We start from the raw sequence: 5,952 nt of genomic DNA, 5'->3' as shown, positions 1-5,952 counted from the left end.
ACCCGTACAGGCTGATAAAAAACAAAACTTAACTCACCTGACATCGCGCTCCCACGTTGATCCTCACTCCTTCGGTCTGTCCCCGGCTGCTGCGCGGCTGCCGGGGGTGTCGCGTCTTATCCCCGGCAGCGCGCGCATCCCAGAGCTCCCTGCGCGCCGGAACCGGAAGTCAGGGCCCAAGGCGCGCAGGGAGCTCTGGGATGCGTGCGCTGCCGGGGATAAGACGCGACATCCCCGGCAGCTGCGCAGCAGCCGGGGGAAGACAGAGTCGGACTCTTGTGACCGCAAGCAAAACAATGCTTGCGGTCACAAGAGTGATTGAAAGGGATGGCCTTGTGGGGCCCTGAGGGCCCCGCGGGCCCCCCTTTGTGGTCGTGACCCCCGCGACCACAGTGGCTACGCCACTGATTCTGTGTAATTGCAGGCAACGATCGAAAAATCGTTCATAAGTCGCTAATTGTTGATTTAGATCTGAACCTAAAACTATCGTTAATCGTTCGCTAAAACCCCTATTCCACTGGGCGACTATGATAGCGCTTGTTTGCTCCTCGTTCACCACTTGCTGCCGCTGCCAGCACGCTGACACCACTATAGCGAGCAGGTGAGTCCAGAAGGGGCCGCAGGGAGGTGCGGGGGGGCTGCCCGGGTGTTTGCTAGATCTTCCGTGCAGCACATAGCATACAGCAGCGGTCTGCTGACGCTCTTCCTATTCCACGGAGCGACGGCAGCAGATCGTTGCTGTATGAGTCGTTTGTTTTTCAACATGTTGAAAAACAAACGTCTGCAACGATCAGCCGACATGAACGATGTCGGCTGATCGTTGCCTTCTATTCCACGGGACGATTATCGGCCGTAACTGCCGATAATCATTCCGTGGAAGAGGGCCTTAATCGTTCGCTGGAATTTCACATTCGTTTGCATTTGTTCACTAATCCTTCAGTGTAATTGCACATTGTTCATTGTTTTGCTGGAATCAAAAGGAATAAACGATCGTAGTAACGATCGTCATAATGATCACAGTAATAATCGCAACTAACGACCATCGTTCTGTGTAATATGGTGAACGATTTTAGGTTTATGGTGCGTTTACACAGAGAGAGATATCTGACAGATTTTTTAAGCCAAAGCCAGAAATGGACTATGAAAAGGGAACAGGTCATGAAGGAAAGATAGAGATATCTCCTCTTTCCGAATCCATTCCTGGCTTTGGCTTCCAAAATCTGTCAGATAAATTTTTCTGTGTAAATGCACCATAACAATAAACAATCTAATTTGCGATTGTTTATCGTTAGTCATTAATCGTTAAAAATCACTCAGTGTAATAGGACCCTTATTGTATATACCCCACCTTTGTCTAACACAAATGCAGCTGAGGCCCCCTTGGAAATGAATGGAGAAAGTGAGATGACAAATATTTATGCTAGTTATACAAAGTAACAATAATAGGTATCTAATAAATATTTACACAAAGTAACAGATATCAGGTGTAAATGATACTTAAAGTGACTCTGTACCCACAATCTGACCCCCCAAACCGCTTGTACCTTCGGATAGCTGCTTTTAATCCAAGATCTGTCCTGGGGTCTATTTGGCAGGTGATGCAGTTATTGTCCTAAAAAACAACTTTTAAACTGGCAGCCCCGTGGCCAACGGCCGTGGCCTAGATTGTGTATGCATTAGGCTTGCACAACCTCTCTGTCCCTCCTCCCCGCCCTCCTCATCATTAGGAATGCTCCAGGCAGATTGTCTACTATTCCTCAGCTGTGTGAGCACGGCACATGGGCTGGATCGTTAAGGCACCTGTGCAATGTTCAGCATGGAGAAAATGTTCTACTGGCATTCCTAATGATGAAGAGGGTGGGGAGGAGGGACGGGGGAGTGGTGCAAAGTTAGGGCACAGATACTCTAGGCCACGGCCTGACACAGGGCTGCCAGTTTAAAGCGACTCTGTACCCACAATCTGATCTCCCCAAAACACTTGTATCTTCAGATAGCTGCTTTTAATCCAAGATCCGTCCTGGGGTCCATTCGGCAGGTGATGCAGTTATTGTCCTAAAAAACAACTTTTAAACTTGAAGCCCTGTGCCCAACGGCCATGGCCTAGATTATGAATGCATTAGGCTTGCACTACCCCTCCATCCCTCCTCCCTTCCATCCTCAAGCCAGTTACTTAACCATCAATCCCCAGGTATAAGATAATGGTTATTATTCCTTCTGCTTGTAAAGGGTGACGACTATATTTGTTCTTAGAGATAAAATTTTTTATTGTGGCTCAAGTAAAATAAAGGAAGGTTTTCAAGATAAACTCCATACAACTTCAAATGTTCAGAGAGGGGAGGCGTTCTTATCTGTCTATACCCCAGAGTATTATCTGCAGAGACCAGACCAAAGCCTATCAATTCAGAAGGGAATGCAGTTAACCCTGTCTACCCGACTGAACACTACTAGGGATCCAGGAAACTGAGATATGGGGTGTTGTTTGTTGGGATTAACCAAGGGTTTTCTCTATTGCTAAGACAGACAGACAGTAAAGCGCCTTTTCCACGGGCCAACTGTGAGGAGCAAACAAGCGTTGTCAGCGCTTGTTTGCTCCTCGTTCCCTGCTCGCTGCCACCGCTATTACACACGGCGTCAGCGAGCGAGTGAGTACAGGGGGTGATCGCTGATCATCCGGGCAGCCCATAGAGGATAGCGGCGGTCTGCTGCCGCCACTCCTATTCCACGGAGCGACAGCAGCAGATCGCTGCTATCATTGTCGTTTGTTTTTCAACATGTTTGAAAGACAAATGACTGCAACGATCTGTAGACATGAGCGATGTCGGCTGATCGTTGCCTTCTATTCCACTAGAAGATTATCGGCCGTGACGGCCAATATTGGCCGAATGCGGACGATAATCGTTCCGTGAAATAGGGCCCTAAGGCTGCATGCACATGTCCCATAAAATTTTAGGAGCCATTCAAGTGAACGCAGCCATTCACACGATCCGTGCCGTGATAAACTAGTGTGGATTTCGGAACGGAACGCTTCTCCCCCTCCCTCCCCCCCAGGTAGCAGAGATGACAGGCCCACTCCCCCCTGTGGTGGTGAGTAGTTGTCTTTTGCGATCTTGTCATCGCTGCTGACGAGTGGCGGGGGGGCTTAACTTTGGGGGATCCTCCTCCGCTATCCTCCTCCAGTCATCGTGGCGCGGATCAAGGCATGGTATTGTGTGAATGAGGCCTAAGGCTGGGTTCACACTGCATTTTTGCAATCCCTTTTTTTCATCTGTTTTATGCAAAAAAACGGATAAAAAAAATGGAGGAAAAAACGGATGCATTTTTTGTGCACACAAAATCCGCCTTTTGCATAAAACAGATGATAAAAATGGATTGCAAAAACGCAGTGTGAACCCAGCCTAAAAGCAGTTCTTCAGTATAAAAACCCCAGCAAACAGCTCCACCTATCTCAGCTTCCAGGGGCACTGTAACTATAGCAATGTAGAAGAGTGACATTGAGGATCACCCTTAGTAATGTACCCATGTCTGTCTCTTTTTGCCTACCGTGTTTTCTATCGTGACAACGTCTTATATTAATTTTTACTCCCAAAGATGCACTATGTCTTATTTTTAGGGGATGTCTTCTTTTTCCAGGAAGAATTCACAAAAAAAAATGAACAAAAAAATGAAGACTTATTATATATTGTACAGTAGTTGTCATCTCAAACCAGCATAAGCTGACGTAACCCTGGTGGCAGCGGGGGTCTTATGTTCGGGGAATGCCTTATTTTAAGCTATTCTGTATATCCTCCACTATGACTTATTTTTGGGGAAACAGGTTAGTAGAACCCGACTACTTTATGTTACCCCATCCCAGGAACTGCAGGTTCTTCTGATAAGAGTTAAAGGACAACTCCCGCGGGACCCCAAAAAAAAAAAAAACACAGACACACACAGACACCATACTCACCATCTCTCCGGTGACGATCGCCACTCGATTCGCCCGCCGTCCGCCTCTCCGTCGCCGCCTTCCGCCATCCAGCGATGTCTCCAACTTCCGGGTCCAGGGGATGGAAAAGGCTGCCAGTGCGCTTGCGCACCGGCAGCCTTTTCATTGGCTGGAGCGCATCACATGGCTTCCAGCAAGCTCAGCCAATCAGGGCTGAGCAAGCTGGAAGCCATGTGATGCGCTCCAGCCAATGAAAAGGCTGCTGGTGCGCATGTGCACCAGCAGCCTTTTCATCCCCATTCACTTTGCATGAAGACGCCGAGGAGGAAGAAGACCCGGACCGCCCCTCGGCTCTGACGTCGTCGTCACCAGATGCCGCCCCGGAGAAGAGGACCGTGACGATCGTAATAGGTAATGTATACATTCCTTAACTTCCGGAGTGGGGGGTCGGGGGTCCGAAAGTGGGGGAAGGGGGCCAGGCCGGGTATTTAACCACATTACAAAGTTATATAACTTTGTAATGTGTGTTAAATGAGCAAAAAAAAATTTTTGTGGGAGTTGTCCTTTAAGCTATGACGACAGGTGATTGTTCCTTTGTCGAAGTCGCAGGAGGCAAGATATTTATCAGTGAATGAAAAAGAAGAGAGCAGTGTCCAAAACAAGACATGAGGTGTTGGTTTCTCCATGGAGACAGGACACGTCTCTGAGTAACTCGCAAATCTGGTTCATTGTGGAACAAGTAACTGCCAGAACCAGCCAATACATCCAAGCTGCTCCAGAAACTTATAGATAAGGGGGTCGCGGGGATGGTAACTATTTGTGTGTTCTCTATAACAAGGATTGTAGACAAAGATTCAGTGGAAGCCATTAAGGGGGTTGTTCACCAATTTTTTTTTCTTTCAAATCAACTGGTGTCCGAAAGTGCCAGAGATTTGTAATTTTCTTCTATTACAACACCTCCAGTCTTCCAGTAGACATCTTCTTAAAGGAGAAGTTGGGTAAAAATTTTATTAAAGTATTGTATTGTCCCCTAAAAGTTATACAAATCACCAATATACACTTACGGGAGATGCTTAAAAAGTGCTTTTTCCCTGCACTTACTACTGCATCAAGGCTTCACTTCCTGGATAACATGATGATGTCACTTCCTGGATAACATGGTGATGTCACGCCCTGGATAATATGGTGATGTCACATCCTGGATAAAATGGTGATATCACTTCCTGGATAACATGGTGATGTCACGACCCGACTCCCAGAGCTGTGCAGGTTGTGGCTGCTGGAGAGGATGATGGCAGAGGAATGCTCAGTGTCCCTCCAGTGCCCTGTGTCCCTCAGTGTCCCCCTGCCATCATAACCTCCAGCAGCCACAGCCTGCACAGCTCTGGGGGTCGGGTAACTACCAGGGGGGGTGCCTACATGGGTTATAGTACTTACTGGTGGGCTTGCTACCTCAGTGTTAGGTACAGAGATGCCTACCTACCAGGGACACTAAACTACCTACTAATAATCATGATGGTCTGGGCCGGGGTATTACCTACAGGGAGGGGGGCTTGCTACAGTGGGATGCCCACAGGGGGTGATAGATAGATAGACATAAAGATAGATAGATATAAAGATAGATAAGTGATAAATGCATAATAGAGAGGATAATATCGATAATTTACTTCAGAGGACATTGTTTTGCCATTTCTCCTTAGTTGGGCTAGAAGGAGCATGGTTAGCAGGGGGCCCACAATTTCTGAACAGCCCGGGGCCTCTGCTGTATACATACCCCCTCTGCGGGTAGTCCCCATACCGTATACCTCTCTCCCTCTTCTGAAGTTGGCCCATGTACCCCACCACCTACCATCTCCGCATATTCATATTCACTGTCCCCTACTGTGCACCTTCTTACCCCTCCTGCCTCTGCAGCTTGTGTTGAGCAGGTGGGGGCGGAGCATAACAAGTATGGCCCTGATTGGCTGGTGGAAAGCACCCCATTTACACGATCTGTGCCGCAACCCACACCGCGATCCGCACTGCAA

This window comes from Dendropsophus ebraccatus, chromosome 2 (assembly GCF_027789765.1).
Source record: "Dendropsophus ebraccatus isolate aDenEbr1 chromosome 2, aDenEbr1.pat, whole genome shotgun sequence".
Lineage (NCBI taxonomy): Eukaryota > Metazoa > Chordata > Amphibia > Anura > Hylidae > Dendropsophus > Dendropsophus ebraccatus.
Note: the sequence above shows the minus strand (reverse complement) of the source record.